General features: G+C 43.0%; 1 protein-coding gene across 1 annotated transcript in view; it reads left to right on the top strand.

Moving 5' to 3' along the window:
- ASXL2 (ASXL transcriptional regulator 2) overlaps nt 1–24,878 on the top strand; it is a 2,483,396-nt gene that overhangs the window by 2,129,444 nt on the left and 329,074 nt on the right. The window lies entirely within an intron of this gene.

Genomic DNA, 24,878 nt, shown 5'->3' with positions numbered 1-24,878 from the left:
TCTCAGCCACCCCTAGAGGGTGCCCCTCTTCCTCGGAGGCTTCTTGGATGTTCCCACTGAAGAAGTCCCGAGGAAAAGATTGTGTAAGAGGAGACACTTAGATTCTCCACAAGAATCTTTGACATCCGATACTGACTTGGATGAGTCAGAAGGGTCCCCTAAGTCACCTTCAGAAGATGTCTCCTTTTCTGACATCTTGGAGATTCTAAAACAGAGAGGTGACTGGCAATCTCTCCCCCCTTCTGAGGATGAGTCAGTTTTGCTGGAGGCATTTGGTGCTCGCCCTTCCTCCTCCTGGGTCACTCCGCCTTCGATGAGTTAATGGAGTTGATTGCTCAAGGGCGTGGGAGACACCTGACACGGTGGAACCAGTCCCTAGGAAGCCTAATAAGTACATTACGGCACCACAGGACAAGGCTTACCTCACCAAAGGAGTTCCAGTAGACGCCATGGTGGTGGCAGCGCCACGAAAAAGGAGATGTCGGAGTCTTCCTCATCTGTCCATCCGCCTAACAGAGATTCTAGGACCATGGACAGATATGGGAAGCGCATTTTCAGTTTAGCGGCTTTCTATGCTCCCTGAACTATTTGACTCATTTTACACGCTTACAGAGGGATCTAGTCAAAGAGTTGGGAGATACCCTCCAGGGTACTACAGATGCTGCTGTTTCAGAGAAAGTTACAGCACATCTCAACACCCTTACATCCATTGTAAACTCGTCCATGAGGCTGATATCATACGCGGCCGAGGGATTGAGTAGGGCAGCGGCTTCAGCGATTGCTCAGGCAATCCTGGATGCGCTTATGTTCGCTTATGAAGCCTTCAAGTCTTCCTTTACTAACGCCCCATTTGATGGAGCCACACTTTTGGCCCTAAAGTAAAGGAGACCCTTACCTGGTGTGAACAGGAGGGAAAGACTCTGTCTGCTGTCGGAGTCCGTTTTCCACCCCTTCCAGACCGTACCCCAAAGGGCAACGTGGGAAAATGTGGTTTCAAAACCCCAAGGATCTTTCCCAAACACACAGGGTGATGCCCCTCTAGAGGCAGAGGGGGGCAGAGGTGGAAGACGCCCTGGCGGCAGAGGGGTCCGCAAAACCAAGGTGACAGGGATAACCTCCCTGGCAAACCTTTTCAGCACTCCTGAGAGGAGGCCCGACTGTCCTGCTCTGGAGGCAGTCGGGGTCAGCTTTATACCCTCAGGCCTGGCAAAACCTTTCTTCAGACAATTGGGTAAAAGCGTTGTTACCAGAGGTTACAAAATCCCATTTCTATCCACCCCCATTCCAAAGAGAAAACTTCCAGATGTACCACCCCATCTGCAAGAGCCAGCAGCTACAGAAATTTCAAAGCTGCTAGAAAAAAGAGTCATCCAACCAGTCCCAGCGGACCAATAGGATTCGGAACTTACTCAAGGTTCTTTTTAGTTCCAAAGAAAACAGGGGACTGGAGGCCGATTCTGGACCTAAGCCATCTCAACACCTTTGTCAAGAAGGAAAAGTTCCGAATGGTCACGCTTCAATCGATCCTTCCATTCTTACAGAAGGACGACTGGATGTGCTCAATAGATCTGAAGGACACATACTACCACATCAAAATGGCCAGGGCGACCAGGGATCATTTGCGCTTCCGGCTGGGAGCCAGTCACTATCAGTTTCGAGCCCTGCCCTTTGGTCTGACCACAGCCCCCAGGGTCTTCACCAAATGCATGGCAGTGGTAGCGTCTCATCTGAGGCGCCTAGGATTCCAGGTGTTTCCGTATCTGGACGACTGGCTCCTGTCTGCCACCACCAGGCGTCAACTGATACAGGCCAGGGATTACACCCTACAACTTTGTACACACCTTGGAATTTCAGTAAATTTCGAAAAATCTTTACTACAGCCATCACAGCATATCTTATTCATAGGAGCGAATTAGATACGCACCATTTAGTTCTAAGACTTCCTACAGAAAGAATAGTAGCACTTCAAATCAACATTTCTCTTCTGCTGTCGTCCAGAAAGTCCCCGCAAAACTTGTTCTGAAAGTCTTGGGTCTCATGGCAGCTTCTCTCGCTAAGTATACCATTGGGAAGACTGCACATGAGAGTGCTACAATGGCTTCTATTTGCACAATGGTCATTCCAACAACTTCCACTGACTCACGAAATATTGATAACAAACATGCAAATCACACCTAATGTGGTGGTTACAGACTTGCAACCTATCCAGCGGAAGACCATTTGTGCTACCCGCACCGTCAGCGGCGATAACCACGGACGCTTCCCTGATAGGGTGGGGGCATCTTTCAGGGACAGACAGTCCAAGGCGAATGGACCAATCTGGAGTACAATCTGCACATCAATGTTCTGGAGTTGAGGGCAGTGTTTTGGCGTTGCAACACTTTGCTCCCCTTCTTCCTCCAGGGACCATTGCAGTTCAGACAGACAACATGTCCGTAGTCTGGTACATAAACAAGCAAGGGGAACCAGGTCTTACCAACTATGCAGAGAGGCCATGAGAATTTGGCAATGGGCAGAGTCCACGGTCGCTTTCTGATCGCAACGCACATCCCGGGTCATCCAACGCCATAGCCGACAGGCTGAGCAGGGCAATACTGTTGCCTCACGAGTGGTCCCTCAAACAGTCAGTTGCGAATGATTTTTCGCAAATGGGGCCAGCCTACCTGCGATCTGTTTGCCTCCAATGAACGCCAAATGCAGGAGCTACTTTGCCCTATTACCCTCCAGGGAAGTCCCCAGGGACGCTGGTGCACGATTGGCCCCGGTCTCCTATATGCTTTTCCTCCATTTCCCTGATTGCAAAGTTTCTACAGAAAGCCAACAACCTTCAGAGGACTATTATCCTCATTGCTCCGCTCTGGCCTCGTCAAATTTGGTTCCCTTTCTATTGCATCACTGCATTCGGGACCTTGGATGCTGGACCCAGAGCCAGATCTACTGACTCACTCCAGGAGTTCCTCACCCATCTCTAGAATCTCTCCATCTAGCAGCTTGGCTGCTCCGCCTTTCTAGCCAGGTCGGTTTCCTTACATCGGCGGTTCAAGATATTTTAGTGGCTTCTCATAAAGTTTCCACTACGAAGACTTACACCAGTAAGTGGAAACGCTTTTGTCTTTTGGGCGGAGTCACATCATTTGTACCCTGTTATAGCTCCGTTAAACAAGATTTTAGAGTTCTTGACTGAACTATTTCATGAGGGAGCTTCGCTACTTTAAGAGTACAGTTAGCTGCCATTTCTAACTATCATGTAGAGGAATGTGGTGCCTATTATGGCTCACAGACTTTGTAAAGCCTTTTTAAAAGGTTCTTTTCATATCAGACCACCAGTCAGAAGTCCGACATCACCGTGGAATTTGAACCTGTTACTCTCTAAATTGATGTTGCCACCCTTTGAACCAGCCTCAAGTTGCACATTGAAATTTTTGTCATGGAAAACTTTATTTCTAGTGGCCATTACATCTGCTAGACGAGTGTCTGAGCTTCAGGCCCTTTCTGTCAAACATCCTTATTTAATATTTCATTCTGACAGAGTATCCCTTTCTCCCCAAAGTTTGCTCTTCTAGTAATATTAATCAGTCCATTGAATTACCCACCTTCTTTAAGAACCACTCTAATAAATTGGAGTATATGTTGCACAATCTGGATGTCCATAGACAACTCAGATTTTATTTGGATAGAACAAAAGATCACAGGAAATCTGATCAACTATTTGTAGCCTTTGCTGACAGCAGAAAGGGTCTTGCAGTTATGAAACGAACTCTTTCTAAATGGCTAACTGACTGTATCACATATGTTTATGAGGCCTCTGATCAAACATTATCAGTCAAACCCAAAGGACATTCCACCAGATCAGTTTCTACATCTTTGGCTCACGCAGCTCGCTTACCACTAGACACTATTTGTGCGGCTGCTACTTGGGCTAAACCACATACATTTATATCTCATTACAAAGTGGACAGGGTTTCTAGGGATAGGGCAACCTTTGGTTCCACTGTGCTCAAGAACGTTCTCCCTTGAGTTTCTCAGGATCATGGAGCTAGGGACGCTACCCATGTGTAAGAACAAAGGCGAGATTGAACACTCTCACATAAAGAAGTTATGTCCTTACCATAACGTTCCATGTGGAGTGTTCATCTCGCTTTGTTATTACACTCCCACCCTCCCACCCTTAGGAAGAACGTTCAATTTGGTGCCTGGTCTGGAGTATTCTCCTTCTGCTGTTACATTATTAGTGTTACTATCATACCCTTGGTATGTTTGTATATATGTACATCTATGTATATAGTTTGGCATGTGTGCGTGCTTTTATGTCTGGTTTGCTTGCAAACTAGATCTGAGGTAAAGGCAGAGGGGGATTGTGGGTATTAGATGTCCTCGAGCTTCTTCTCGATGCAGAGCTTGCAGTCGGCCGGCACGGAGCCGAGGATCGGCTCCGAACCCATGTGTAATAACCAAGGCGAGATGAACACTCCACATGGAACGTTATGGTAAGGACATAACTTCTTTTTCTAGTCTATTACTTAATCACTTTGAAAGCTTCACCATTTCTTAATAGAGACTGGCCTTCCTTCTGTGACTACCACACTAGCCTTCGTTCATTACTGAGCAAGTTAATTTTACTGTCTAGTTCCAGTGTACTGTTTGACACAAACATGCAAAATAGGACCAGTCCAAACACCATATCCTGGGACAGTCCAGCTGATTGCTGGCTTTTCAGCAACTACTTAACCCCAACACTTGCCACATTCTTTTTTTTTATCTTGTAAGCATGTTCCTTACCCTTCTTACCATTTTGGCTTTTCTCTAGATGATCTCACTACTAACCACTGTGCTTCTGATCTGTAAGCAACTTTCCTACACATCGTACATTCTAAACCCTATCTTATTTACCCACTGTTTAGCTAACAGGGATCAGGGACCAGGGATCACGTCAGTCGCCCTGCTAGACAGGGGTCCAGGAAAGTAAATAATGTGGGAAGAAATAGCCAGGGAATTGTTATGGCTAGGCTTGTATAGGCCCTAGGGCTGATAGCCTAGTACCAACCTATAAACCTATGAACAGCCACCAGTTAGGAGTCAGCAGAGAACTTGGTGAGGTCTAGCTATATGACATCCACAGGTTCCTTCATCTGTCTCACTAGCGACACAATCACTTAACTGGATCATGCTGTATTAAGGATCTGTCCTATGTGATGTCATGCTGCTGTTCGTCTGCAAGAGATTTAGCATTATGGAGTCCAACAGCATACAATTTTTTCAAAACTTTCCTTGAGATGTAAGTGAAAGTAATAAAGCCTGCAATTGGCTGGCTGCTTTCTAGTACCATCTATACATGCCCCTCAGTCATGAGATTACTCCCTCTCCAGTTTCCACAAAAGTGATTGTACGTCTCAACTAGAGGTTCCTTAAGGACTACAGCCAACTCTTTTATCATTCTGAGTGGGAGATAGTCTGGGCCCTGAAACTTATCTTTTTGAATTCTCTCAGCTTAATTTCTTCCCTATTTATTTTCCCTACTGCTAGTTTATCCACATCCATACCTGTCCCTCTTTCTCATACTTGCAGTCTTACCTTTTTATTTCATTCTGTTGACTGCTAAATCCCACTGGGTGTAAAGATCATTTTACATAATCAGCCAAAGGATGAAAAGCTCTACAATATGAACCAAAGGGCTTCACTTCTTTTTTATTAACAAGTCCTTGAGTAATATGTCTATTGGAAAAAAGTAGCAAATTAAAAAAAAAAAACAAGCAAACACAAAAAGAATACACAGATTTCACCCACTCAACATCAAGAGGTCAGAGATGAAAACTAGACTGTTGAGGTCATTAGTTGCAGCACTAATCACTGTGCCTGATCTCAGGTATTTTTAAACTTCTTTTTGTTACTATATATATAGAAATACTAAAAATATGTGTCAGAATGGATTTTCTCTCATAAAATTAATTTAGGCATTATATCTAAGCAAACTAGACCAGAAAATAAACATGTGTTTTGTGAGAATTATTTCTGAGCTAGTTAGGCCAGAAAGAATTTGTGTTTTGTAAAACATTCTGCTGCAACTGCTTGTTGCAGGTTTAAATAAGGAATCATTGCTCTGTTTTGTTATGGACAAAGAAATATTATGGAACATTGCATGTCTAGGAAAAGCAGTAAGTTACATATAATTTCTGCCACTGTATTTTGTCCTTGCCTTTATTATAAGTTCTGTAATGAATGCAGCATTGTTCTGTAAAGGAAAATTACGGGTGATATCATGAGAAACTTGCTCAGACTTTTGAAATTGTTCTCAAATTAACAGTTTAAACCATCACTAGTTGATAACTGCATGATGTTACTGTCAATTTAAGAAGGTGAATTATGACTGGAAAGAATATTCCAGAATGTGCCACCTAAGCTAGCCAGCGCTTTGTTTCTTGTGAGTTAGTCTTTGTAGTCTGCCGTGTTAGATTTGCCTTTCTGTAACCTCAGTAGCTGTCACTACTGTTCCAGGAAATAAAACTTCATATCACGGACATCATTTTATATCTCTGTGGATATACCGCAGACAGGACAGAACTAGAAAGATGTATACTTCCCCCTTTTCAATAACTGTATGAACTTATGAAGGTCAAAATAATATATCCAATAATATATCCTTTGATAACCCAGCGTATCTGAAGCATTTATTTTGCCATTCTTCAACCCCGAGTGTTTCATTCTGCAGGGGTGCATTGGGCTACTGAATAACATTTGCAGTGTCAACTCTTATTTCCACACTCCAGTTTCTTCATAGTTATTTTCCTACTTGTTTCACAGCACACTTCTCATCTTTGTTATATGCTTTCCTCCCTTCGTTCATTAACTTCCATACCTCCATCTTTAAATAGGAGATGTATCTCATCTTTTTAAACAATTCCTCTTAATGGAGGTTTTCATGCTGTTCCTTAGCACTTCCTTTATGCCTTCCCCAACCGATGTTCATCACGTTTCACTGTTGCAGTCATTACACTTGGGTTATCCTGCTGGCAGGCTACCCTCAGTCGGCCTGAATTCCAAAGTCCTGGTCCGGCGTCGGTTGCTGTCGCCTCTTCCCTGACGTCAGTGCGCCAGGGGTATAAAAGATGCAGCCAACGCCATTTTCTTCAGTCTTTCTTGCCGCACGGTGACCGAAGCAAAAGCAGTTCGCAAGTGCCAGTCGGCCGACTCCTGAGATTTTCAAAATTGAATTTCAGACCCAAAGTCTTCATTAAAGGTAAGTACACCGTTAGGGAAACTTTTTTCTTGCTCCAGACCGATGTCAGAAAAAGTGAACAATTGTATTTCTTGTGGGAAGCAAATACCTCATAAGAATTTTCATTCTTACTGTATTCCTTGCCTAGGCCCTGACCACGACGTTGCTAGCTGTCGGTTTTGTGCTAGATTTAACCAATGCACTATTAAGCGTTGGTACGATTTTGCCTTTCATTACTTTAGCCGAAGATTTAATTATATAATGCCGTTGGAACAGCAGACGACCGGAATTTATAAAAAGCACAAGAAAAAGGAAAAGGACAGGCATCTGAGATCCAAAACTGACAACGAGACCTCCGCTAGGCCAGTCGCTGGTTCGCCTGTTCTCAATGAGGCGCTTTTGCAGCCGCTGACGCCCGCTACCTCAGAGCCACAGGCCGCTTCCGATTCCCACGTAGAGCCGACTAGGCCTCTGGATACTCAAAGGATTGGACACTCGGAAACTATTCCCTCAGATGGGTCTGGAGCCGTTGAGCAGGCATTGGCTTCTGAGGGTGTTTTCAGACCTACACAGTTATATGTAAAGCCAACCTCAGCTTCAAAGGCAAAGACTAAAGCAGCTCTAAAGACAAAGAAACAAGTACAGCATTCTCCTACACAGACTTCCATGCCTAAAAATCAGATGCTTAAAATGGCCGAAGACCTAATTACTTTGATCAGGGGGTCCTACCCCCCTCCTAATAAGAGGTCTAGGCAAGAGACAGAATATGAATTTTCAGATCAGGTTTCCATTTCCTCTGACTCCTCTTCTGAACAGGGATACTCCCTTCCTCCCTATGAGGATTCTGATGCTGAAGAGTCTATTCCTTCAGCCTCTCCTCCTGAGGATTATTCTTTTGGGGAAACCCTTCATACCATGAGGGAGCACTTTCACTGGGAGAGCCAAGATTACTCAGAATCTAAGAAAAGGCTCAGAGACTTTCTTTTACTATCTCAGCATAGACCTCTTGCTATTCCACCTGTTCTAGACATAGGCTGGCCTCTGAAAATACATCATCTACCCCCTGCACCGGTTAAGCCAGACAGATACTACAGGGTTCCAGAGTCCCACAAATCTCTATATAAAAACCCTGCTGCTGACCCAGAAACTATATCTCAGGGTCCCAAAGGGGTCAAGGCTTCCACTGCGAAAAACCCTGTCCCCTCTGATAGGGATTCTAGGGCACTGGACAGATGGGGGGAAAAAGTTTACACTTCTGCTACCTTGGCTGTAAGGGGCTTTAAATTGTCAGTTTCATATGCTTAAATATCAGCAATATTTAATGTAATTGCTAAAACAGAAAATGTTGACAAATTCTGACTGTCCAGATAACAAGGAAATGCAGGATTTATTGCATGCAGTTGAACAAGTGGGAAAGCATACTTTGCAGTGTGGTTTTGATTCACTGGAGGCCTCTTGGAGGGCCACTGTTATGGGTACTGTCATTAGAAGGCATGCTTGGTTAAAGGAACAAAATCTGCCTGATCATGTTAAAGCAAAATTATTGGACGCTCCTTTGCAGCATGATACTTTGTTTGGTGTTAAGGCAGAAGAGGTGTTGAAGAAAATGGAGGATAAAGCGAAATCTATGCAGACAGTTAAGGATTTCTTACAAGTACAACCACCCAGATTTAGCAGGAACTGGCCTTCAAAGAATTGGTCCTTTCCAGTGTCAGACAGGCCACAAAGAGGCAGATACAGACACCCTAGAGGCAGATTCCCAGCCCCAAGGCTCATACAGGCCTAAACAATGGGGTGCTTCTACCTCCAAAAGCGGAGAAGACAAATCACAGCCATATAGAAAACAGTCCCAATTACTTTCCTCTGGCAATACCAAGCACTTATCTTTTGGCAGCCCCCTTAGGGGGAAAACTAGCACTTTTTTCACAAAATTGGCATATAATCACCCAGGACAAATGGTTCTTGAATATAGTGTCCCAGGGCTACAGGTTCGACTTTCACACCCTGCCAAAGGCAAAAGATATGCCAGACCTGCCACAAAATCAATGGGCAGAGGCACAAAAGCAAGTTACATCCCTCATGGACATGAGGGCCATTCAGCGAGTACCACAGCAAGAGCAGGGACAAGGATTTTACTCAAGACTATTCCTGATACCCAGAAAGGACAAAGCCTGGAGACCAATACTGGACCTGTCTATTCTAAACACTTTTCTGGATGTTCCAAAATTCAAAATGTTGACTGCAGCAGCTTCTGCCCATGCTTGTCAAGAAGGCTTGGCTTGTAACTTTGGACCTAAAAGAGGCATACCTGCATGTCCCAATCAGACAATCTTGCAGACGATACCTCAGATTCATAGCTGGCTCAATGCACGACCAATTCTCTGCACTGCCCTTTGGCTTATCTACTGCGCCCAGGGTCTTCACAAAATGCCTGGCACCAGTAATTGCTTTCTGCAGACAAAGGGGAATTCAAATATACCCTTACTTGGACGATTGCCTTATTCAAGCAGAGAACAAAGACATTCTACTGAGGCATCTGGTGTTTGTAAAAAGATTACTAATTTGTCTGGGGTACACGGTAAACGAAAATAAATCAAAACTAGTACCCTCTCAAGAGATAATATTCCTGGGTGCAAGCTTAAATACAACTGCCCAGATGGCTTATCTCACGCCAGACAAACAAAGGCAACTGACTTCTTACTTCGAAATGTTGGCAACAAAGACCCAGTTATTTGCAAGAAAAATTCTGCAGGCTTTGGGCTTCATGGCATCCTGCATTATACTAATTCCATATGCAAGAAAGCATATGAGGAAACTACAATGGTATCTAAAAAGTATTTGGACTCAACATTGCCACAGCCTGGAAACATTAATTACCCTCATACCCGGCCTGCAACAGGAGTTTCGATGGTGGGCACAGGCCTGTCACCACAACAAGGGGCAGCCATTCACTCTACCCATGGCCAGGCAGACACTAACAACAGATGCATCAGATTATGCCTGGGGGGCCCACATGGCAGGAAGGTGTATTCAGGGCGCATGGCCAGCAAGCCAAATGCATCTACATATCAATCAAAAAGAGGTGCTAGCTGTTCAGAATGCCCTGACAGCCTTTAAGGATCTACTTCATCCAGGACAACTGCTGGTAAAGACGGACAATACTACAGTCATGTGGTACATAAACAAGCAGGGAGGCACACATTCCTACCCCCTCTGCAGACAAACCATGACTTTGTGGAATACAGCATTGACTTATCAAGTACACCTGCAAGCACAATTTTATTTATTTATTTATTTATTTTATTTTACTGGCTTGGGATACATTGTATTTTCATATCAGCAGAGGCATCAAAGAAAATTCCATTAACAGACTAGTATTCCATTAATAAAAGACAATAATCAAAATCAACACACAACAAATCACTCATACACATACATAAAATAAAGGACAAAATTGACAAAGTTGTTATTGAAATGCAGAAGTGAAATGCAGAAAAAACAAGAAAAGAAAAAACAAATAGAGTAGAAATTGCTTAGTAGAAATAATTGACTCATAAGAGGGAGAATTGAAATAGGCTGATAGAGAGAGAGTCAAAAACTGTACACTATTTATACAATTTGGATAGAACAACTTTTGCCAGAGCACTAGTATAGGGGCGAGATAAGAATAAGTAGTTGCATAAAGTTTTAAAAAGAAGAAGAAAAGATGACAAAATTAGAGTTATAGTATAGTAGTAGGAGTAAAAAAGAAAGAGGTGCAGGTGGTGGGTTAGGATAGGGAAAACATCAAAGGTTGAGAACAACCAGTATGAGTGAGAAAAAAAGGGGGAATTAGAAATAGGGGAATATATTGCTGAGCTCAGTCAGGATTAGAGCATGGGCATTCCTGCCAGGAAAGACAAATACTCTGGCAGACGAACTAAGCAAAAATCTCAAGAATCCTCATGAGTGGAAACTAGATCCACAAATCTTCAGCATGATAACAAGGAAATGGGGATGCCCAGACATAGATCTATTTGCCTCACCGCACAACTGCCAACTACAGAGATTCTGCACAAGGACTTATCACAAACAAGCATGGAAAGTGGATGCCCTATCATTCAGCTGGAAAACCCTTACAGTATATGCCTTTCCTTCACTGCCTCTCCTCCCCAAGGTACTCCTAAAGGTCAGACAAGAGAAGCCAAAAATTATACTGATTGCCCCAGACCGGCCACCCAGCACTGGTACCCAGTCCTAAAGAGCTTGTCTCAAGGCCCAGCCTGGACATTACCTCAAATTCCTCATTTGCTGACCCAACAAAACAGTCAGGTCCTGCACAGCCAACTCAGAACCCTAAATCTGGCTGCATGGCTGATAATGTAACCATTCAGAACACACCTATCTCTAAATAAGTTATGGATGTTATTTTTGAGGCCAGGAGGCCCAGCACCAGAAAATCTTATACAGAAAAATGGAAGAGATTCTGTGCTTGGAACCAGGCACAAGGAATGGACACACTTGTACCAAATATTCCTCAGATTTTACAATACCTAACTGAGATACTGGACAAAGGCCTATCCTTTTCATCAATTAAGATCCATGCCTCTGCCATTTCAGCTCATTACAATATGGATACACCTATTTTTTCACATCCACTGCTAAGGCAGTACCTCAGAGGGGCCAAAAACATAAGACCTCCAAGGAGAGCTCCAACACCTGCATGGGACCTCAATTTTGTCTTGGAAAAACTCACACTGCCTCCTTTTGAGCCAGCCAATACAGCTGAGATAAAATACTTATCATGGAAAACAGCTCTGCTCCTAGCAATAACCTCAGCAAGAAGAGTCACAGAGTTAAAGGCACTAATGGCTGTGGAACCTTTTATTATTTTCCATCCGGACAGGGTTTCTCTAAGGACAAACCCAACATTTATGCCTAAGGTAGTATCCAGTGTGGCTCTTAACCAAACCATTCATTTGCCTACCTTTTATCCAAACCCACAGAATAAGGGGGAGAGACTTCTGCATTCTTTGGACATGCACAGACAGCTACGCTTCTACTTGGACAAAACTAAAGCTTTCAGAAAGACTGAGCAACTCTTAGTAGCATATGCTGCAGGATCGCAAGGAAAAGCTATTTCAAAGCAGACTATTTCAAAATGGATAGGCCACTGCATTCGTTTCTGCTATTCACAACATGGCAAATCAGTGCCTAAGGGCATTAGGCCACATTCAACCAGAGCAGCAGCCACTTCAGCAGCCTTCCACAGAGGAGTGCCAACCAAGGACATTTTGGAGGCTGCAACTTGGACTTCAGTGCACACTTTTACAAAGCACTACAACTTACCTCTTTACTCTAAATCAAGAGCAGGCTTTGCCACTGTAGTTCTGCAGGGCCTCATAGCCACTCCTAATTCTATGTAGGCCCAGCCACCCAACCTCAGCTTTGGGATTCAACCCAAGTGTAATGACTGCAACAGTGAAACACGATGAACATAGTACAGTTGTGTACCTACCATAAATGTAGATGTTTGAGTGTATTCACTGTTGCAGTCCAGGTTACCCTCCCTCCATCCCTCTTTCATTGCTGGGACTTATCTGTACTTCTCTATTCTATACAACCTATGTGGTGTATTTGCTTGTAGATGAAGGTAATGTGTATGTTAGTGCATGCTTTTTTATGAGCAGAATTTTTAGCCTACCCTTTTAGGGGCACCTGACATCTGGGGCAAGAAAAACTGAAGAAAATTGCGTCGGCTGCATCTTTTATACCCCTGGCTCACTGATGTCAGGGAAGAGGCGATAGCAACCGATGCCGGACCAGGACTTTGGAATCCAGGCCGACTGTGGGTAGCCTGCCAGCAGGATAACCCAAGTGTAATGACTGCAACAGTGAATACACTTGAACATCTACATTTATGGTAGGTACACAACTGTACTTTCTACTGTTATCTATCGCTGCCACTCTTGTATATTCGTTCTTACTACAATTTCTACTAAATTACAGTTTTTTCTCACGTAGTTTCAGACTTCAGTTATTGTTGCACCTCTCAGCAGTATTCAATGATTGCGTAACACACTGTGGCATATTCATTGTTGCCCACTGGTTCTTTCTTTTCTACCCCTATCACCCCGTGTACACTTTTAAAGGGTAGAAGAAGGATGCTGATCATTGCTGCAGGAATTCATAAAATGTGTGGCTTAGGCTGGATGTGGACATCAATCCTCTAGTGAAATCATTTCAGCAGTAAGTCCCATAACTTGCCTGGCTCCACTCTCATGCCTTGGCCATGTGGGAGAGATCAGCTGTAAAGAGGAAGTAACCACATGCCCATCTCTGTTCTTTGTCTCTGCTGAAGAGAACATTAAGTCTGCTAAGTTTCAGTAGATTGTCAGTCATTTCTGCAGTCAGGTATCTCTAATCAGTTTGAGGAACATATCCTTTTTTACAGTATTTTGCAATGTTTAAATTAATATTTGAAATGACAGGCTTCTGTTGAACATAGGAGGTCTCTGTCTCTAACTACTGTTCTTTCCTCCTCTCCTTCTCTGTCTTTTTCTTGTACTTCTATTTTTCAAATATCTTTTATATCATCTAAAAAGAAAGGAAATATGAAGAACAATGGAAGCATAAAGGAAAAGCATTTAAAAGAATGAAGGTCCTTTCAGAAACCATACAAGAATAGGTGATAGTGACTGGGAGGCCCACACTTGACTTATGGTGTCAAGTAGTCCATCATCTGACAGACTGGTGGTCCCTCCCACTTTGCGAGAAAGTATCTTCCTTAAAGAAAACAAATTCAAAGGATACTTATTGCTTACATCCAGTATCCATCCTCCCAACTCTAAGCAAATGTCCAGAAAAAATAATTAGTACTCAACTCTCGTACTATATCCAGCAGTATAATTTGCTGTCCTCCAAACTGCATGGATTCCAGCCTGGATGAAGTACTGTGTCAGCACTATGGTCCCTAACCAGTAACATTCTGCAAAATACTGATAATGTCCTCCTTACAAAAGCTCAGTTTGTAGACCTGACAAATGCATTTGACTTGATTGTCCACAGTCTTCTCCTGAACAAACTAATTGTAAATGGTATCAGCCCAGACAGTGCTTCCAGGTTTAAAAACTTCTTCACTAACAGACATTACAGAATTTATTAAATAGAATTTGGCAAAAAAAAAATCAAAACCTATTATCAAAGGTATACTAAAGAAATCCATTCTTGCACTCTCCTCTTTGTCACGTCCTTGTGAATCCCCCCATCTTCCACTCAGCCTGTGTGCAGACAACGTGGTTATTTATTGATCAAATCACTTTCACACCAATATTCAGTCCTAACTGAAGTCAGACTTGCATGAACTATACAAATGGCTTAAAAGCCATAAACTACTTCTCAACCCCTCCAAGACCAACAACAATGCTTTTTGGAACTCCACATAAAATTCACCAAGCACCTGTTTAACTCTCTTTGACTTACACAGCCATGTCATAGAAACATCCTCCATATTCAAATACCTAGGAGTATGGCTTGATCAGTCTCTGAACTTCCATTTCCACATAGTCAGAGTGACTAAAAATAGACTCCCTCCTCTTCTAGGCTAAAAAGATTTTTTCTTTCTATCTCAACCAGCCAGAGCAACCATCTGCAAAGATGTTCTCTTCTTTCATTTAGAATATGGACTTTACATTTTCCCATCCTCCCACAAGAAAAACATTGCCACAATCCAGACAATCTCCAACAGCATCAACTGATTCATTGCAAACTCGCCCCTCCATGAACATCACTGTATCAGCCTAAAAAAAGCAAAATGGCTACCCATAAAACAAAGTTCTAACCTACTGTTAGGATCCCAACTCTGTAAATTACTACAGCTCCAGATATTTACTCCCCTTTCAGTTAAATACAACCTGAGACACTACTCATAAGCCACACCAATTCTTATTGCTCCGGGAACCAAACTCCACAGAACTGCACTTGCATACTTCTCTCAGTCATTATGCTGTTTGGCCAGTTCCCCCGTTGACCTAAAATAAGTCAACACTTACTCCAAATTCAAACCACATCACAAAAAGTACATCTTCATCCATGCCAAATGCTCCTTCTTCATCACAGGACATATCCCTGTTTCTTTTCCACTGTTCTTCTCCTGTCACAGAACTATTGAGGGTTAACCCACTTTAGAAACTAGTATAAATCTTGTACATTACACTCTGCTTGTTTCCTACTCTGTTATTGCATACATTTCTTCCGTTTTGTTCGTGAAATGTTTGTTACTTCACCTGGACTGAGCCTTAAATTAGTCAGTATTGATCTGTGCACTACTATAGTAAACAAAAAATAAACAAACAAGTAAGTAAATGAAGCAAATATTTATCTGTTTGTCTACGTATCTATCTATTCATCTATCTATCTACGCAGAGTCTTCCAATTTAGCTACCACCAGCTTGCTTGTACTGGGAGTTTCAGAGGGACAAGAGGTAGCTGAGTAAGCCACCCTGATCATTAAAATGGTGGTCAGAATGACACCTAAAGAGATAGGTTTTTAGCTCTAAAACTGCATCTTCCACTGCCAGATGCTAGGGCTCCAAGTTCCAGACCATGCTTTTATCTCAGAGTTTAGTCATCACATGCACTATGCTTTCACTTTCTTCTTCTTCAAGGGTGATGCCCAATAAAGGCCTGTCTTATTCTTGTCAGGAACCAGATGTCTGATACCAGTGCACCCTGATCAGACATCAGTCTTAATAATGCCACTAAAGATTCCTGCATTTCATTGTGTTGAGTTTGTGTTTGACTATATCAAGATGTTACAGCAGGGTTTAGTGGCATCATCAACCTCTAGACATTACATCTATGGCATTTCACAACAGAAATAGAGAAAAATTGCTCCTGATTGTTATCCTTCTTTGTTATTTTGGACAAAGATGAAAAGAAAGAAAAAGATGATATGGCTTTCAGGCAGATTGTCTGGATGGAGACTCTGTTTCCTGTAGTTGACCCCCCCTCCATAAACACATACAACAGAAGTTGTGTTTTCTGTTGATGCTTTCAGTCTCATGACGAGAGCATTTTAAATTGCCTTCTAACCCCATGTCTTTCCTCAAGATTAGATTTGCCAAAATGATGAAGCTACTTGAGCCTCATACCTCTTGCAATCCCACATACTGTTGATGCCCTTCAGGACATTTTTTTAGAGCTTTCCATGAAAACCTTTTCTTAACCATCTGCCCCAAAGAAAACCAACAGATTGTACAGGTACTGGGTTTAGAATCAAGGGTACATTTGAGTATTAAAAAAAAAGTTGTTCTGACCTTCTATGATAGACAAAGGAGTCTAAGAGAACAGCTGCTTCAGTACTTTTCCTGATGAATAACATGGTAGATTCCTGAAAAAAAAGTTTCTGCAGAGAATGTTGCATCTGCTTCTGTAGCCATCAGGCATATTAACTATCAAACTCATTTGCTGTAGTAGTAGTAGAGTGAAATCATTAACTTAATGGAAACAAGTAGAGGAAATTCCCTAGTGGGGAAATTCCCTAGTGTCTTGGCCAAATTTCCCCAAGTCAAGTTTGAATGCCACCCTGAGTCTCTTTTTAAAAGAGGTCACTAGTATAGTGGGACTAACCCGGTCAAATTAATTAATTAACCAGGTATGGAATCTAGCACAGAATCTTTCTATGGGCCACTGCTGCAGTAGAATCCCAGACATATGTGAGTTAGTTTCAGGTATCTGTCCAACAGGCACTACCCTTCAGCTCTGTAGATGATAGGCAGGGATGGTACCTCTGCAGCATGGGGACATTCACTTGTGTCCCTGATAAAGATACAGGTAGTACTGTGTTAGCTGTAAGTGTATGCACATGTCAGTGACATTGTTCTGGCTCTGGAACTCCAGTTTTCCAGAATCTTTGAGTAGATAAGTGTCCGTTGGAGAAAATTTATAGTTATTTTGTCACACTTCTGTTTTTTTTTTTTTTTGCTTTTCTGGTAACATTTTCATGGAAACTGTTTGGTTCCAGAGCATATCCTAAGCAAACCCAAAAGTCTCTATGACTGCTTGTGCAACTTGTGTACAATGATTCACATTTTAAGTGTTTGTTTTTTTAAGAGAGTCTTAAATATTGATTAATTGCCAGATGTCTTTAAATTTTACCAGAATAACTTGAAGAAGTAGAGAGACAACACTTTGAAAGTGACTAATCCCCAAAAATTGGCACCATTATGCAAGCTACCAGATTCTCCTCAATACCTTCAGAGGAATCTCTGCACCCTAAGAGGGTAAACAGTTGAGAGCACCATTACATGATTTTCAGAAGAAAGAGAGAGATGAACCTGAAAAAAAAATGCTTAAGAGTAAAAGATGGCTGACCTAATGTCCATCAGGCTACTGGGCACCACAACCAGTGAGGCAGTTAACCATCCGCAGTTGTTGGCATCTGATACTCCTTCCAGTATGTGTTCAACCCTTTTGAGGTTTCTTATATGTCTTCCCAGGATGAGTTGCAAATAATAGTTATTAGTACCTGTGTTCAGAGCCAGTGGTGTGATGCAATAAAAAAGGTTGAAGTGCCTCCCAGTCTTAGATCCACCTAAATTTAGGTTGTACAATTTTTTGAAATGTAAATACAACTGTTGAAGTATAGCTGTTTACTCCTCACAAGTCCCTTTCCCTAGAGCCACATTCCCTTGAGCAACTTACTTCCTAAATGTTGGTGTCCTGCCATGACCAGGCATCCCAGTCTTGCCTGACTATTAAGAACTTCAAGAAATTGGCTGAAGAACTGCTAGTATTAATTAGCCATGCAGTGCCCTTCATTGCTCTCCTCTTCTAAACCCAGTAACAAAATAGAGGGTACTGCCAAGGAGCCAGAGTCTTCTCTAGATGAACAGGAAGACCAACTCTGCACCATACAACTGTCCAGTTATGATTCTGATAATGAGAAAGCCATCTTGCGTGGCTGTCCCCATAAAAAAAGATGTTTCCTTTGTTGAAACTCTTGACTTAATAAGATAATGCTTTATGTGGGTGTGGCAGGAAGTATCAGCTACCAAGAAAAGGTACTTAACACCTTTTGGTATTCGAGAAGCCTAAACTCACACCAGTTCTCCAAGTCTTTCAAGCATTTGAGGATGCATTTTTGGCAGCTTCTCTGGAACCAGATTCCCAATCTCTAGCCCTCAAGAAGGTCCAACAGGCCTGCTCGTATGTAAAGAAAATTGCAAGTGTTGAACCCACTGTAATCTTCCGTGAGGTTCCAAAAAAACAAAAAAGGTGTATACCTTGGTCACATTGGCCTTCAAAGCAATTAATTACCAGATATGCATGACCAACTATACCAAGATGAAATCTTTAGACAGAGGACTTACCTGAGAAACTTAGAGAAAAATTCCTGAAGTCGCACAGATATAATTTCCCAGGTAACTGAAAAAGTGAGGAAGCTTCTGATAAAATGTGGGTATAACATGATGCAGCCTTCAGGGAAGATGCTATGGGCCATTCTTAAGGCAGCATGCATGAGTAAATATCTGACCAATACCAGAAGGCATTAAAGAGGAACTGCTGAACTGGCCTTGCAACAAGAATTCTTTTTTAGGGAAGCCAGTCCAAGGCATTTTCAGAAAATTGCTGGAAAAAAGAGACTATAGAGTCAGTAAAGCAGCTTTTCCATCCCTTTTTCCTATATACAGCTGTGAGTTTTTACAAGGTCTAACCTTTCTACAGCTGTCAGACTAAAGGTCAGGTATTAGGGTCTGTATCTAATCTAGAGACTCCAGTGAGATTATAGCAAGTTCTACATTGGGGTTTCTGTATACATATAGGCAGGACTGTTGGACCCTGTAGAGCCACCAAGGAGGTATTCAGATCCTTGGATCCCTGACAAACAAATGGGATACTGACACTGACTTTTTAGCCTTGCCAGCAAACCACAAGTTTCTCAGATGCTGCACAAGACTACCGTATGCCAAAACCTGGAGGGTGGGTACTTTCTCCTTCCCTGGCTAGAATGTGTTTATTTATGCTTATCCTCCCCAGGCATCTAATGCTAAAGGTATTGGAGAAGGTATGGTAAGAGAGACACAGTCAAATAATCCCATTCTATTCCACATAGCATTGGTTCTCCATGCTGTTATGGATGGTGAGATAGCTACCATCTGTTACACCCCAGCAGTTAAACCTGATTACTCAGCAGTCCACATCCCTAGTACACTCAAATCTGAAGGGACTTGGGCGGGCATATTGGACGATCTGAACTTTATTCTGCTTATGTATCTGTTTTCATAAGATATGCTGAAGTTAATGAAAGAGTCCAGGAAGCCTGACATGAGAAAATCTTCCTGACAAAATAGAGAATATTCTTTATTTACTCCAAAGAAAGTGTAAAAAACACTTTGCAAGTGGTTATGCCTCTAATTCACTCTTGTTTGTCAAACCATTTGTCAGTAAGGCTTCTTTATTCTTCCAGTATATCTATGTACATGTTACAGCTATTTCCTTATGCGTTCCAAGGCAGAAACCCTTGGTGAGTGACTTTCTGATGAAGTAGTTTCTCGAGATGGGGGTTATGTACCTTTGCTCAGCTATGATTCAGCAGAGCTCTTATCATCCCCCACTCCTCAAATCCCAATCCTTACCCAACCACCCCCAAATACACCTCTTCTTCCTATTCTCAGTTCCCACCCAATAAAATTGGGGGTCCTTTGGAATGCTTGTAAAAATAGAAGTAGAAACCCACTCAAGAAAATTGGTTCCAAAAATCTTGGGATAAAGATTCATGTTCCAGTTAAGACAGCCTCAACAGGATGAAAGATGATGCCCAAAAGGTATAGAGAACAACTAATATTACCAGAGCCAAAATACATAGCAATTCCTTCAGTGATTGAAGCCTGAGCATGCAGTCATCAATGCATCATTGGGGCATGATTCTAATCTTCCTTCTCTGAGGATAACTGACCATTTTTGTGGCTGCCTGTAAGTATGTGTATAAGAACCAGATCTATCAAGTTCCTGAACAAAGATATTTTCAGGCATTCCTCAGCTACCCAGAGAACAAAGATATCCTTATTTGCAGGTATTCATTAAATTCCCAAACAACAAAGACATCTTATCAAACTCACACTAGTGATCCTTCCAAGATGGGATGAAAGAGAGTATCAAAGCAGGGAGAATGCCCAGAGTTTTACTAAAATGTGTCTAGTCCCAAGACAAAACAGACCTTGGAGAACAGTCTGGGATTTATCATGACTAAACAAGTTTCTGCATATGTCAGAGTTCAGATAGCTAACTTGGAGGTTCTTCTCCCTCTTCTCATTTCTCAAGCCTTCATGGCTTTGTAACCTGAAAGAAGCTTACTTCCACATGTCTATAACCAGAACAGACAAGAGGTGCTCACTACCAGTTAACTTTCCTTGGCCTTTAGTTTAGCTACTGCACTAATGGTGTTTACAAAGTGCTTACTTCCAGCAATTGCATACTGCAAAACCAAGGGCATTCACAATTACCTCTACGTAGATGACTGTCTGATTCAGGTACTAACACCAAAGGAGACTGAGTCAGCTCTGAAGTTTGCCCTTGCCTGTTTCCAAAAACTAGGACTCTCTCTGAACTTGCCAAAGTTCCAGCTAGTATCTTCCAGACAAGTCCAGTTCTTCGATTCCCTGCAAACAAGAGAGAAGATACGGTTTCTGACCTCATATTTCTCACTATAGCACATTAAAATCTGATTGTTGTCAGAAAGTTCTTCAGAACACTGGGGCACATGACGTCCTCAGTCCTGATTGCCCTTTGGCAAGGCTACACATGAGAAGACTGTAATGGTCAGTGGTAACTGTGGAGCAAATGGTGCTAACATTCCCATTCCCATCAAAAAAGTAATCTTATAGGTAAACACTAATAAACTTAAGCACTATACCCTCTTATACTCCTTTTAAGTACTTGCTCCCTATTGGTTCTTTCTGATCAGTCAATAAGTAGTTCCCTATACTATTCAGGCATGTCCAAAGGTCACTTTCAGGTTTACTCTCCAGTCCAGCTGGTAAATCTGAGAATCTTGAGGCAATGTTACAACTGCCTTATGTATCCTTATGTATACAGACCACCCTCTCCTCCTCCCAACAAGCTCAAATATATGTGAGAGATGCAACTGTATAGCCAAACTGGAGGCTGAGCTCTCTCAACCCAGTACTGGCACAGCCAGTCAGGAGGAGAAGGTAACCACACACACCACAAATCCAGTCTCACATAGACATATTGCATCAGCAAACCAACCACATAATCACACAAAAACATACTCGGAGGCTCTAAATAAAAATCTGCCTAAGCAGCAGAGACCTCCAAAGCAGACATCCAAGCAACCCCTACCATGAAACAATACCCACGTAGCACATAGGTTCATAGATTGGTCCTAAGCTAACTGCCCTTGCGTGCCATTTTAAGCCTAGCCAATTATCCTTTGTGAGACTCAAACCCTGCACCTTGTGTTTGTAAGGAAAACACCTTAACCATTAGGCCACCCTCCCAACCCACATAGCTCACAAAGTCAGTGTGCCACACAGTCACAGCCCTTAAAGCTAAAAAACACACCTAATACACTTGTAATAGATGACTCTATTGTCAGACACACTGACGTCCCACTCACCAGACTGAACAAGGAGAAGGTCACTGTAAACTGCCTGTCGGGTGCCAGGATCCGCCACATAACACAAGCACTCAGGTCGCTCCAAAGCAAGTACAAATATGACTCCGTCACTGTCCATGCTGGTGTGAATGACCTGAGACGTACCTCCCTGGACTACATGAAAAGAGACATAGAGGAGCTCTCTGATCATGTAGCCCAGGCCGGTATGACCCTGACCTTGAGTAGCATCTTGCCCTCACCAAGAATGATGCCACAGTATAAAGACAAAATGATCAATTTTAACAACTGGCTAAAGTATTGGTGTCATTCAAAGGGGATCCAGTGTCTGTCAGCCTGGGATGACATGCTCGACAAGCCACGTTGCTTCGCTAGGGACGGCTTGCACCTGTCACCCCTGGGTTTTCGAATACTGGCAAAGGCTCTTGCCTCCCCCATAGTGCCTTTTTTAGGCAAGGCTCAAAAGACAAACCCACCTCCATAGACAACACAAAGAAAAAAAAACTAAGGGTAATGCTGCTCAATGCCAGAAGTCTAAACCTCAAGATGCACACACTCGAGACTCTCCTCAGTATGGAGAATATCGATATCTGTGCAGTAACAGAAACCTGGTTCAAGGCTCCCGAGAGCACCCCAGCACTAACAGGTTATACTTCATACCATGCTTTTCGGCCCCAAAACTCGGACCGAACCACAAAAGGAGGGGGAGTATCCATATTTATCAAAGATACCCACACCTCCAGGTTAGTGGCACTGCACGAAGCATTGGAGACCATCCATGTGCAACTAACAGTGGGCAAAACTGCCTTTCAGTTTGTAGCCTGCTACAGACCACCCTCCCAAACACAGGAGCCCCACTCAGCTTTCCTGAGAACACTGGAGAATATGAAGGTCTCTCCAAACACCATTATATTGGGTGACTTCAACTACCCAAACATTGATTGGGAAAACTACTCAAGCCCAAACACCCTCGCCCAACGGTTCCTAGAATTTATAAACTCAAATGCTATGGAACAACTGGTCACCACTCCCACAAGAGGGGAAAACATATTGGATCTGGTCATTACCAACATGGGGTCTCTATGTTCCACACCAGAGGTATACCCCCTCATTGGTAAGATCAGACCATAAACTAATTTCACTGGACAGCCATATTCCATCCCCACCCCCAGCCAAGGAAAAAACGGTGAAGAGCTTCTCAAAAGCAAACTTCACACTTCTCAAAACCGAGGTGGAATCCTTCAAAGCCCCCGGGCCAGTGGAAAATACGGCCCAAAATGCAGAATCCCTTACAAAAGCATTCTGTGGACACCTGCAGGAATGCATGGAGCATGCTATCCCAAATAAAACCAAGACTCACTCCTCCAAAGGCAGGAGACCTGTCTGGTGGACCCCGACCATAAATAAGCTATACAACAGAAGGAGAAAGCTACTACATGATAGAGCAAAATCCCAAAAAGGGAAGGCATCTCTGATCAGTACTAGCAAGAAACTACGATCTAAGGCCAGCTTCGAAAGAAAAATTGCACAAGACACTAAAGATAATCACAAGGCCTTCTTTAGTTATGTCAGGAACCTGGGAGGCAACTCCCAGATATGCTCTGAGTTAGTGCAAAATGACAAAAAAATACACTGAACCCACAGACATTGCCAACATCCTGGCAGAAAGGTTCAGTGCAAACTTCTCCCCCCCTTCCCCCCCAAAAGAGCAAATGTCTATCCCTACAGAGTGTAGCCTTCCTGAGATCACAGATGCACAGGTGAGAGCTGCCCTCTCCAAAGCAAAAAATACAGCATCAATGGGACCAGATGGTGTCCCGGGCTGCATCTTACACGAATTCCAAGAAGAACTAAACCCTCATATAAAGTCACTGTTCAATCTCAGCCTTACTACAGGATATGTACCCAAGGAATGGCGCACAGCAACAGTGGTCCCGCTCCACAAAGGTGGTGCCACAACGGACCCCGGAAACTGTCACCCTATAAGCCTGACTAGCCTGGTCTGCAAAGCTATGGAGCGTATCATCATGGAAGTCATAAACAAAGACATTGGGAACCTCCAGACACTGGATCCTACCCAATTCGGCTTTGTTAAAGGCAGATCTTGCCTCTTGAACTTGGTCGACTTCTTTAAAACAGTTACCAAAGCCATAGATGAAGGGAAGGTAGTCCACACAGCCTACCTAGACCTCGCAAACACCTTCGACACAATACCGCACTCGGGCATCATAAATAAGCTCACCAACTTAAATATCAACCCCTATATCACAAGATGGGTTGCAAACTGGCTCAGGGATAGAACCCACATGGTCAGAATAGCAGGTGCCATGTCAGACTCTAAACCAGTTACAAGTGGCGCCCCACAAGGCTCACTCCTGGGACCTCTCTTATTCGGTATATATTTCTCCGAGGTACAGGCTAACACGGGTGGACTATGGCTGACCAAGTTTGCAGATGACTGCAAACTGGGTGCCATAATCGACTCTCCAGCTGACACAAGCATCCTCCAAAAGGGTCTCACAGAGACGGATAACTGGTGCCAGAGCCATGGCCTACAGCTAAATGCCAAAAAGTGCATAGTCATCCCCTTTGGGAAAAACAAAGTGCCCACAAATTACCACATGGTTGGTAATCCATTAAGTACGGAAGAAGTAATTAGGGACTTGGGGACCCAAGTAGATAGCAATCTCTCCTTTGACAATCATGTTGCCAAAGTGGTTAGAAAGACCTTCTATATAGCCCACCTTTTCACGAAAGGGTTCACATCTAGATCAAGAGAGGTCATTGTGCCCCTCTACTCATCACTTATCAGGCCCATAATTGAATACAATGCCCCATTTGGGATGTACCTTACACGACACCTGCAGCAACTGGAAAGACCCCAAAAGTACCTCACCAAGAGGATCAAAGGACTCAAACAGATGCCCTATGCAGTTCGGCTGAAGAAGCTCCAGCTCTACTCAGTTGCATACCGCCTACTCGGAGGCGATCTGTGTCTGACGTATAAAGCCATGTCCAACCCAGAATTATTGGACATGCTCCACCTCA

Source organism: Protopterus annectens, chromosome 2.part1, assembly GCF_019279795.1.
Source record: "Protopterus annectens isolate FY-2018-M chromosome 2.part1, PAN1.0, whole genome shotgun sequence".
Taxonomy (NCBI): domain Eukaryota; kingdom Metazoa; phylum Chordata; order Ceratodontiformes; family Protopteridae; genus Protopterus; species Protopterus annectens.
Note: the sequence above shows the minus strand (reverse complement) of the source record. Positions and strands in the feature narration are given on the sequence as shown.